This window comes from Rhipicephalus microplus, chromosome 3 (genome assembly GCF_043290135.1).
Source record: "Rhipicephalus microplus isolate Deutch F79 chromosome 3, USDA_Rmic, whole genome shotgun sequence".
NCBI classification, from domain to species: Eukaryota; Metazoa; Arthropoda; class Arachnida; order Ixodida; family Ixodidae; genus Rhipicephalus; species Rhipicephalus microplus.
Genome location: NC_134702.1, coordinates 201,356,993 through 201,369,887, shown reverse-complemented (window position 1 = coordinate 201,369,887; position 12,895 = coordinate 201,356,993). Strand labels below are relative to the sequence as shown.

Genomic DNA, 12,895 nt, shown 5'->3' with positions numbered 1-12,895 from the left:
CATATATTCAGCATATAGAAGTACCGCCATCCAGCGGATAATCCAAGGACTAAACGAGAGGTGGCACTCATGCATTTTCTTACGGCCTGCGCTTCGTGTCTACTTCCCAACTTTCACCGCCTCTAATTGATTGACATATACTAGTTCACTATATTCATGGCACTGCGGCCCAACCCTCGCTAACCCTTGCTAAAACCAAGGAGGTTACGCCCAGCGAGTTTAACGTGGCAACCCTTTCTGGTCAGATAGTGCTTAAAGTGCGTCCTTCTCATACTAGTTTTTCTAGTAAGCATCAAATTGAAGGTAAGTATAACTGGACATTAAGTCAGCGATACTCGTCTCTGTAAGATATTTCGTCAGAAACAATTATTTTTTTTGTTTATGATTAATGTGCATTTCCTCCTCAAATGAAAAGGGCGTGCACGTGCTGCCTACTACTACTTTTACTACATACATACATACATACATACATACATACATACATACATACATACATACATACATACATACATACATACATACATACATACATAAAAGCAAACATACATACACACATACATACATAAAAACAAGCATACATACATGCATACATACATAAAAACAAGCATACATACATACATACATACATACACACATACATACATACATACACACACACACATACAAAAAAGCATACATACAAACAAGCATACATACATACGTACAAGCATACATACATACGTACAAGCATACACACACACATACATACATACATACATACATACATACATACATACATACATACATACATACATACATACATACATACATACATACATACATACATGCATACATACATACATACATACATACATACATACATACATACATACATACATACATACATACATACATACATACATCGCGGACTCACAACCCACGGCTAAGGAGCTTCGCCCTTAAATAACTAGTACCAGAAGGACGCACTTTGAGCACTATCTGACCAGAAAGGGTTGCCACGTTAAACTCTCTGGGCGTAACCTCCTTGGTTTTAGCAAAGTTTAGCGAGGGTTGGGCCGCAGTGCCATGAACTAGTGGTGGTGAAAGGTGGGAACTAGACACGAAGCGCCGGTCGTAAGAAAGTGCCCGCGTGCGCTCGTATGTGTGTGCGCGCGTGTAAACTATCGAAGGATTGCAGTGAATTACTCAGCAACGTGCCATAACGTTACTATTTCAGAATTTTATACGACGCATAAATACGCGAATCTGAGCATATATACTACCAATACATCTGCCTCAAGGAACTCCTCATTTCCTTATTTCTCTGAACACGCGAGGGTGCTCACATGGTTGCATGCTTAACATGGTAAGCATCCTAATTAACACAGGAGGATGTGGGTGTATGACAAACATGGACAGCACATGACATCAAAAAAAATGCTCGCAATGGGACTCCTACCTCGTCCGTGACGAATGTTCTTCGCCGCGTGACTCCCAGCTTCCGATCGATCAGCTGAGACGGAAGGCGACCGTCCAGTACATCCCAGCGTTGAGAGTCTGGAGCAGCTCGTGACAGCACCTTCACGCGGCCTCCGAACGGCCGATGTCGTGGGCTGTCGTCCCACTGGTAACTGGATTCGAGCTCTACTGAGAATCCGGAGGATGCGCTCGGAACGTACCTACCGGACACTGACGATCTCACCAGGGTTCGAACAAACCGCCTAACAGGGTGTGACTGATTGATTCGAGTCACACGGTCACAACCCTGGTTATGTAGATAACGCTAAAAGAGATGCATACGTTTGCTGGTACTTGCTAAAACTGGAAAGAACTGTAGAAAGTAGAGGTAGCTGCTTGACACTGACTACCGTTTTCAGAGCTGCAAGTCTGTGGCCCCAGGCACAGCAAATTTCGTTTGTCTTTCGAACTGTGCCACACACACAGAACTTTCTTCGCTGCGCCACGGGGACGCGGAGGGCGTGTAAACGCTGCAAGGCCAGCATACCAGTTGGCTGCGCCTTTATTTGGGTGCAGTGCGGATCGGAGCTTGAGTTGTACACAGCCCTAACCAAACGTACACGTCACAACGCGTCAGCGCACGTCGTTTGGGCTTGCGCCATGCCCTCTCCCTATGGAGAGAGAGAGAGAGACAGACAGAGGGCGCGCAGCTTCGTGTAGACGCGCTGACGCATTGTAACGCGTACTTGTGGTTCGAGCTTAAAGAGTTCTTCCTTTGCAAATATTCTGTGTATGCCAATGCATTTGTTCGTAGTGGAATAGGAGAGTGGAAACGCTGTAAGGAGGAGAAGGCCAGATGGTTCAACAGCATGGTTGACCAGGCAAAAACAGCTGAAGTTACATATTGTGTGCCTAACTATATGGAGCTATTGACGAACAACATATTTTGGTATATGTACCCACGTGTTAGTAGCAAAGTGTAAGGTTCGCTTTATGGAGCCTGTCAAACTAAGGGCGCAGTCGGTTCAATGCAATACAGCATAATGATATGCTAATTGATATTATTCTGTTTAAGGTGCTACACATTAAGAACTTAGCAATCCACACTAAGTTCAGGATAATGTAGCACGCACACACAACAAAAAAAAATTGGCCGATCCCACGTACGATGGGAATCGATGATATGTGAAACACGAATGAGAAAGGATGATATGTCACTTTAAAATTAGGACAACGTTACGAGGTGGAGTTGAATGATGCCGTACATGACTTCCGTGTCATGATTATTACGTTTGGATGTGTCGTTTGCCTTTTTCATCTATTCACGTCACATGATACCAAATTTAGTATATGTAGAGCTAGTGTGTGTGATATGTTGTCATGTTCTTACATGACACCCGTGTCAGGATTATCATGCTTGCACCAGTCATATATTTCGCCATTCATTGACGTCACGTAACAAGAAATTTGGTATATGTGGAGCTAGCGAAACGCCCGCGAACACGCTATGAGTGTGACACGGGTGTCATGTTCTTACATGACACCCGTGTCAGGATTATCATGCTTGCACCAGTCATATACTTCGCCATCAATTGACGTCACGTAACAACAAATTTGGTATATGTGGGGCTAGCAAAACGCCCGCGAACACGCTATGAGTGTGATATGTTGTCATGTTCTTACATGACACCCGTGTCAGGATTATCATGCTTGCACCAGTCATATATTTCACCATCCATTGACGTCACGTAACAACAAATTTGGTATATGTGGGGCTAGCAAAACGCCCGCGAACACGCTATGAGTGTGATATGTTGTCATGTTCTTACATGACACCCGTGTCAGGATTATCATGCTTGCACCAGTCATATATTTCGCCATCCATTGACGTCTCGTAAGAAGAAATTTGGTATATGTGGAGCTAGCGAAACGCCCGCGAACACGCTATGAGTGTGACACGGGTGTCATGTTCTTATATGACACCCGTGTCAGGATTATCATGCTTGCACCAGTCATATATTTCGCCATTCATTGACGTCACGTAACAAGAAATTTGGTATATGTGGAGCTAGCGAAACGCCCGCGAACACGCTATGAGTGTGACACGGGTGTCATGTTCTTACATGACACCCGTGTCAGGATTATCATGCTTGCACCAGTCATATATTTCGCCATCAATTGACGTCACGTAACAACAAATTTGGTATATGTGGGGCTAGCAAAACGCCCGCGAACACGCTATGAGTGTGATATGTTGTCATGTTCTTACATGACACCCGTGTCAGGATTATCATGCTTGCACCAGTCATATATTTCACCATCCATTGACGTCACGTAACAACAAATTTGGTATATGTGGGGCTAGCAAAATGCCCGCGAACACGCTATGAGTGTGATATGTTGTCATGTTCTTACATGACACCCGTGTCAGGATTATCATGCTTGCACCAGTCATATATTTCGCCATCCATTGACGTCTCGTAAGAAGAAATTTGGTATATGTGGAGCTAGCGAAGCGGCCGCGAACAAGCTATGAGTGTGATATGTTGTCATGTTCTTACACGACACCCGTGCCAGGATTATCATGCTTGCACCAGTCATATATTTCGCCATCCATTGACGTCACGTAACAACAAATTTTGTATATGTGGAGCTAGCAAAACTGCCGCGAGCGCATCATGAAGGGCCTAATGTACTTCAATGTAGCATGACGATAGTTATAGCGCGAGAACAAAACGACGACACAGAGACAAGAAGGACACGAAAGACACGAGCGCTAACTTCCAACTGAGTTTATTGCGCAGAGCACGAAAATATATAGAGGAGACAATGACCATGGCACAAGAGCAGAACATGAGTAAGAAAACCAAAAACAAACAACACAAATACAAAGGCACTGAAAAACAGCAAAGAAAAACCTAGAAGAAACCAACCAGAAAGTTAAAGCTACCTGCACGCACCGAATCCTTTGAGGAACCTGCGTTCCTTCTCGGACTAAGCCACGGAGGGCTTGCTAATCCAAGGCACCTGTTCTCGTTACCTGCCCGCACCGAATCCTTCGAGGAACCAGCGCTCCTTCTCGGACAAGGCCACGGAGGGCTTGCTAACACAAGGCACCTGTTCGCGTGCCATCTGCGCAGCCTCGACAATGTCCCGGGTGCTCACATCTCTGTGTTTGTACAACGTCGCTGTTTCCTCGAAGAGGGGAACACACTTGCACTCAGTGCAGTGCTGGGCAAGAAAACCATCTTTCCCGTTTTTAACATTGTTCGCGTGCTCTCTCAGCCGATCGTTTAGACACCTTCCGGTCGTTCCGACATAACAAGCACAACATGAAAGGGGGGTCCTATAGACGACTTCCCGGGAGCAGGCCGCATACCTGTTTCGATGTTGAACTCTGCAATCTGTTGATGATTTCGTTTTCAGGGGGTTGGTACATTTGGTGAGGCTGATTAATTTGAACGGTGCTGAGAACATGACACGAACTCCAACACGTTTTCCTATTTTTTTGAGCCTATGTGATATCTGGTGTATGTATGGAATCACGGCTATCCTTTCACGTTCTGTATCCGTGTTGATCAGATTCTGTCGCGTTTTCTGCTCCGCCTTATTAGTCCGCAGGATCGTCTCCGCAACAGACGCGATAAACGCCTCGGGGAAACTTGAAGCCTTAAGGCGGGAAACTTGAGCTTGGAAGCTCGCAGAGATATTGTGGGAGCAAGACCTATTTAAAGCATTCTCAAGGCAGGTTCGTGCTATGCCTCGCTTAACTATCTTACTGTGAGCAGAAGAAAAGGGAAGCAGAGGTTTCTGCGCACGTGGTTCATAACACCAACAGATGTGCTGTGAGCTAAAAACCAGATTTAAATCCAAAAAGCGTAATTTGTCATTATCGGGCATTTCATGTGTCACCACAAGAGGCTGCAAACAATTTTCGGGGTGTGTCGCTTGTGTTCACCATACAATCATGTCATATCATACCAGTTTTGCAACATGCCACGTGAACGAAACCACCACAAGAGCTTCAGGAAAATGAAAAGTAAATCATAACATTCATGACATACAACTCTTGATTTTTATGTTATGACTAGTCAAATATGTTCTTCCTACAGTCATGTTATGCCATACCAAGTTTGGTATCGATACCATTATCGAAACGGCCAGGAGAGCTAAATGTCGTAGGCGGCTAGATAGATAGATAGATAGATAGATAGATAGATAGATAGATAGATAGATAGATAGATAGATAGATAGATAGATAGATAGATAGATAGATAGATAGATACGCTCAAAGTCGCCGAAGTTCACAAAGAAATGTTCGCATTCAAAACGAAATACGAAGCGCGCCAAGTATGATAAAGATGCGTGCTCACGTGCCGCTACTCCGGAACTTACAAACCTTGATGGAAGTGTACACGGCTGCATACATTTTTCGCCAGCATGAGAGCCTAAACTGAAAGGAACGTGCCTATATTTGACTTCTGTTAATCAAAAGTTATACGTTACTATAGTGAGTGGTGCAGAAAATTTTTACGACAACACATATTTTAAGAATAAAAGGCTGAAACGTACAATAAACTTCAGCAGCAACTTGGCCAAGTTCTCTGGCTATTTTTCAAGACCGCGCAGTGTGGGCCGTGCGTTTTACATCGCTCAGGTCCTCCCTCAATCGAGTCAATCTTTCGCCTTTTACTAAAGATTGCCGTGGGGGAAGACACTCTAATGAGCCTATAGGCCAATTTTTGGGAGGCCTTGCCCGTTTGGGTGAGGCCTACTTTAAAAATCAAAAGTAAGACTTTGATACTTTTCTCTGTTGACTTACACTCGCCGCTGGGGTTACAAATCTAGTCAACTTTCGTTGCTTGACTGCACAACCGGCGGACGCCGAGGTGGCACTTTTTTCCCGCTATATTCAAGACCGGCCCGCTTTACTAACGGGGTGGACTGTCAGTGCCTTTCAAAAGGAACCATATTTACCCGCGTCATGCCTGAGCAGGCTATTTCTTGTTCACACCTACAGAAATTTATTTACGCCGGGCTCTGTATTGCTGATGTCAACAGTGCTATGATTCAAGAAGTTTCAAAACATGGTGCCTTAGCTAAATCAGGCTAGAATTTTAAAATACGCTGATGCCCTCTATAACGACATGAAAAAATGAATGTTGCTGACTACTGCGTAATTAAGCCAATCAATTTGTGATCAATAATTAATTGGGAGAGATTGATAAGCTAACTTTAAAGCAATGATGAGTCAACCGAGAGTTTGATGGAAACCAATCTTGAATCTTGTTGTGAAGGAACATGAAAGTCATCAAGGTAAAAGCCGGCAATGATAGAAACATAAAAGAAAAAAATGTCTGGGAACTGCATTGTTCGCAGGGCTCCCCGTGCTGAAACCGAAATGCCTTGTTTTTATATGGATATTATCTTGTGTCTCTTTTCAACTGTCTTCATAAATTGTAATTGAGAGTGAGCTTCGGACACCTTCCATCTGGAGTGCTGATGTCGATGGTCTATATATATATATATATATATATATATATATATATATATATATATATGACGCTATGATGATTGCGAGACGTGGCCTGGCTCATACCCCATGTTTATTCTATCTCTCACTTCTTCCTTCTCGGCTTCTATCTACCATCACTTCATACGTCACACGATTCCTCCTCCCCACGAAAGATGGCACTGGTTACAAACTATAACAAATTAAAGAAGTTAATGAACAAAACAATGCTCAAATTCACATTTTAACGTCCAGACGGAGTTCCACAATCTCACTAAATCTTCAAGGCCGATTGAGCAGTCCGATGAATTTTATGACAACTCTGGTGGGCGAGGTTGACTATTGCGTTCTGGCCAACAGAAGCACGCCTTGAACGTAGAAATTACTGATGACACAGCGATTCCTGTCATGAATGAACAAGGGTCGAAGTACTTGTAGCATTTGAGAGTCGGATGTCGTAGGCACGAAGTTCTCCGTCGTAGACGCTGCTTTCTGTGTCGTGGCTGAGACATAACGAGTGCTTGCAGCCTGCATGTGCGAGAACCGAAGCAGATGGTATGATGCCTTTGTTCATTCATTGTACACGTGGTAGCTGTACGTCTCTTTCGTAGCTTTATGTAGTCTTCTCTCAGTTTGTTGAATCGTAAACACGGCGTTGAGAACTGGTGCAGGAAACTTTGTCGACGTTGCTTTCTGCGAAGATGGCTTAGGCATCGACTTCGTCTTTGCTTCTTTAATTGATGTTGTCTCTGATGATCTTTCAGGCACAAGTGTACTCGTGAGGAGGTTCCACTTGATCGTTGTTCTTGTTCGAGTAGCCGTTGAATTCTTGAAGTTCGTGGAGTTGCCTTTGTTGAAATCGCTCGTCTTCTTGTGAAAGTTCGTCAGATGGGCCTCTTTCAGGAACATGAGTCTGCTTTTCTTTAGATGGTGATGTGATCAGTAGATTGTTGGTAGCCGACACTGTACTGCTAGGCTTGTCCTGCGATGAAAGCAGCGTGACAGGCTGATGAGAACGCTCCCAAGATGGTTGGAGTCATCCTTGATTGTAAATGCTTCTGTCAGTTGACAATGCGCCGGCGTTGGTGGATTCGAAATTCCTGCAGTGCTTTGACTCACATGTGTGTTGTCACTTTACGATGAGAGCACAACAGACATGGCTTCAGGTGGTTCTGTTGGCGTATGTTTTTCTTTTTGCAGCGTAGTTAGGCTGATACTGTCTGTCGAACGACCCTGGTCGCGAACGTCAGGGTGGGGGCTGGTATTGCGAGGATTCACCAGCTCGTCACACGTAAATTCCGTCACACGCTCGAAACCATTTGGGCCTTGTGTGTAACACGATGCATCAAGGCATTTGGGTGGTTCTGTAAAATCTGAAGTGTTGTGGTGCAGTGAACACGTTGAAAATGCCGATTTCATTGCACTTGGGAAAGGCGGGTTTAGGTTCAGTTTTTTGGCGAAATTTTCTAGATTCCTTTCAGTATACGGACGCTTTACCTTGTCTGTTGCGACGTGCACGTTACCAGTCAGTGTTCGGATGCGTGACGTTTTTTTCGGAAGAGTCATATGATGGTACAATGGTGGTATATTTTCTCTGAGATCTCGTTTGGAAAGTAGACTTACTGCGGGAAGACTTCGCGTAACTGTGATGGGTCAATTGAAAAGCCTTCCGCTGATGAGGTATGAACATGTCTTCATCGTATTCTTTGAAACGGGTAATCATCTCTTCCCTGATCTTTTGCCATGATTCGTCGTTTTCGAATATGCGTGTCAGGTAAAACTTGAATGCCCCACCAGAGACGTAGTCACTGAAGTTCGTAACCATCTCCCGTTCCGACCAAGATGCAGCGGTAGCGTGGAACTCGAACAGGTCGAACCAGTCCTGTACAGGTCCATCGCCCGCTGCTCTGGTGTACTTGGGGATGGGAACATCGGTCGATGATTCTGTCATGGTGCTGGTCGCTGTGTGCGGCTAGGAGATGATTCCGTAGTCGATATATGGTCAGGGCGTCTTGTGTAGAACTGCGTCGATGATGAGACACTGATGAAGTGGCTGGGAGGTCTTCATCCTGTCGACTTGTGTGACGCTATGATGAATGGGTGACGTGGCCTGGCTCATACCCCATGTTTATTCACTTCATACGTCACACATACACACACACACACACACACACACACACACACACACACACACACACACATATATATATATATATATATATATATATATATATATATATATATATATATATATATATATATGCACACTTAGACTCTTCAGTATCATTAAAAAATTTCTCCGAGAGTCGCACCCGTTTTGGTATTTTTTGAAGAGACAGAATTTATCTCGGACTTTTCGCACAAATGCGGGTAAGTGAAAAACTTGCCAATGACAACACTGCTGGATATTATGATTAACAAGTCACACATTTCGCAAAGGACAAATTTTACTGCTTCCAGCCGTGATGCGACGCCATGAAAGTAACGTTTGTGTCTGTGGTCTCCACAAAATTCTTCAAGTATTTCGCGTCGAACAAAAAAATGGCCCCGTATCTGCATGTTAATCTGCAAATGTCGTTGAAAGGCGATAGTCTTGCGTGTGGATAGAGTGAACAAAACATTTCTTTGATGTTCTGCTCCAGAAAATCAGTTAATGTTATTGTGGAGGCGCTGCGTTAGAGTGCCTAGAGCGTGCAGCGGAGGCGAACGAGCGCATCAAGTCACGTTACACGTGAGACATGAGCGTCATGTGGCAGTTTTCTTGAGAAATGAAGCGCGTGTCTCAGAGACTGGTGTGAGAGCCCGTCTCAGGGGTGATAAGGTGTAGAACGCAAGACGATGGGTAGGTGCCACCACCGCCTCGTCTTAGCAAAGCATTGGAAACTCTCGCCTTTTCGTGCAAGCGTTGCATGGTCAGCGTAGCGTGATGAGCGCTACGGTCCCTGAAATTCCTTATGCATGCCTTTTTAAGTGTGAATACACTTTATAAGTGACCCCAAACCATCCACCGCCGTCGGTGGCGTCCGCAGTCTTCTCTATATCTTTAAAAGAAAGAGAGAGAATTGCGATTTCCAAAAACCATTACACCATAAAGGCACCATAGTGTGATTATTATGTATAATAGTGCAAATTAATAAATACCCCTCATAGCATCACCCCATGTATTTGCACTAAACCATGTTCACCCTCGGCGAAATGCTTGGGAGTTTTTAGTAAAAGACGCACATGCAGAATATATACGCGTTGTTATGGTGCTGTACACATGCGCCATAATGGCTTTTTAATTAAGAATTTTACAAGTATGAACGCTGAACCTTGAGCAGCAACATTGGTGGGCGCTGCAAATGGGGACGGCCGTTTCAAGTAACCGGTACCGTGCGGTGGTTTCGTTCACATGGAATGTTGCAAAACTGGTATGGTATGGCATGATTGCATGGCGAACGCAAGCGACCGGCCCTCACATGGAAATCATGACATGCGTGGCGTGTAACAACATGACTACATGCCACGCTCATGATACGCTCGCGGCCGTTTCGCTAGCGTGACATATACCAAACTTGGTATTACAGTACATTAATGGACGACGAAGGCATGTGACTGGTGCAAACATGATAATCATGAGATGCGTGTCATGTAACAACATGACTATATGCCACGCTTATGATGCGCTGGCGGCCGTTTCGCTATAGCTTCACATGTACCAAACTCGGTGTTACGTCACGCGAACGGACGACATACACTCTAAGCCAAAAATGGCCAAAATGGGAGCAACGGCTGTTTTTACTCCTTCAGACCGACTGTTACTCTCCGAAAAGACCAAGCGGAACAAGATGGCCGACTTGTTCGAGAATAGGGGAGCAACTGTATTCATCTTAAGTTTGTAAGGGAGCAACGGAAGGAGGAACCGCTGTAAATGCTCTCGTCACGCAACGGTTACTCCCCGGCAGGACACCACACACAAATAAGCATGCCGCCCACATTGATATTCATGGGCCAGATTATTGTTTGTTCTGTGTGCCAAACTTCACCAAACCAAAACAGTGATTTATTTTAGCATCCGTAGATAATAAGATAGCAGCGCTGGCTGAACACAGAAGGCCTGAAAATACAGTACGGCAAATACCGAACACACGCAGCAGCTGAATGGAGAGTTGGCACGTCAAAGCGGACCGAACGCCGAAACACGTGCAAAACAACGATAAAAAAGCCTAGACACGCCGTTCGTCCGCGAAGTAAGGGCGTCAAAGTCGATCAAGCACCGAAACACGTGCATAAGGAGCCCCCCACCCCCTGCCCACATATATCGAAGAAAAAAAAAAGCGGACCCAGACGCGCTTCTCATCAGCTATTCACTTAGTAGCACGCTTCACCGTGTGGTTTGAGGGCAGAATGACAAATCTGCGCCATCTGCGCCCGCACGACCAATGTGGCGCTAGCGTAGCAAACGATGTAAAATACAAAGTAATTTTTATTCAGTGTTTATGTTGACTAGCACTAAATAAAAATTACACTCAACTTTTTATATTTATTTATGAGTTTTAGTGTACCTCAGTTTTTTTATAATTGTATTAGGAGAACACATTGAAATTATTGCGCTGACGCCTGTGCTGCCACTGCTCGACGTTTTTTTTTTCGGCGCAACTAGGTTCGCGTTCGCACTACTTACTCATTTTCATATGGTCTGTGGTTGGCGAGCACATGGACGTGCGAGCTTGTGAGCTATGTTTGATCGTGTGTGTGTGTCGCAGATTTGCGTTTCTACTTATTCGTGATGAAGGTTAGGGTATATTTATCTTTATGGAGCGCGAAGTAGTTGTGGATTTTGCTGCTGGGTGGAACAAACACATCGTAAACACGTCTTCAGCTATCTGCAAGCCTGTTCGCTCGTCGGACAAAGGACTGTGCATGCATCAGCGTGCAGGTGAGTGGCATTTCCAGCAACATTTAATGCTCTTACAATACATTGTTGAGTGGTTGCGCTATTGAAAGAGAAATGATTTGCTCTTATTCACCGTATCCATTGCTAGCCGTATCGGACTAAATTACCTCTATTACCGCCTGCATACCCTCTTGCTTCCCCTGTCACCACTGCAGTGCCAGTGTACTTTTGCAGTTAAAAGTTTCCGCAACACTACCTCGCTTGAAAAAACATTGGGGCGGGGTTGTAGCTGCATTCATACTGGCACTTTTCTACCATTGGCTTTATGTAATGTTAACGGCTGAGTGTTGGGGCCTTGGGCCGCATTTTTTGGAGATGTAAAATGTATGTAAATCAGGAAGTGAACAAATCATTGTCACATCACTTCACTGGCATAGCCAGGCGGTTGCGCACAGAATTTTTTTAGGCTGGGCGTAGGGAGCCCAAATTGACGACCATATTCGCTTGCCCGGCCTATTCAGATAAGCGGACCCTCCCCCCTTCCCGCACGCCTAAAAAAAAAATCTGCCCACATCACTGCGTCACTTGCTTCACCTCTGCGCTGAACGTACTATTTTATAAGCGCCCCATCAAGCGAGCAGTTTACATATTGACAGAACAATTGGAGGAGGAATGACCCTAATCTTTCAGATTTCTTTAGTGATGCAAAGCCTTAGCAAAACTGAATATTGTAAAAGACAATCATAAATGCTGTATGTTCTCGTTAGCGCTGTCATTATTCTGCATCATGAAATCTTTATGCGCTGTGAAAACTTGGCATGCCGTTGAAGTCACATATCGACGTTAATACCAATCGACGAAAATTTCGACAACCTCAATAACGCCGTTTGGGATTTGCCGCCTGCACATAATTAGGCTGATTCCTACTTGGCTGTTCTTAACCTGACTTCACTGCTACCAAATGAAACAATATTTGATGCATGTCTTTTACTTTTTTTTCAGGGATATGACACAAATTTGGTTATACTGCAGATAAAGATGCTCCCAACGATGCTAAAGTACAGAAA

At 44.5% G+C, this 12,895-nt stretch overlaps 1 non-coding gene across 1 annotated transcript; it reads left to right on the top strand.

Moving 5' to 3' along the window:
• Window positions 1-6,086: 6,086 nt before the first annotated feature.
• LOC142804343 (U5 spliceosomal RNA) lies at window positions 6,087-6,208 on the top strand. Its single transcript, XR_012894610.1, has one exon. It is a non-coding gene; the product is annotated as a U5 spliceosomal RNA (small nuclear RNA).
• Window positions 6,209-12,895: the final 6,687 nt, after the last annotated feature.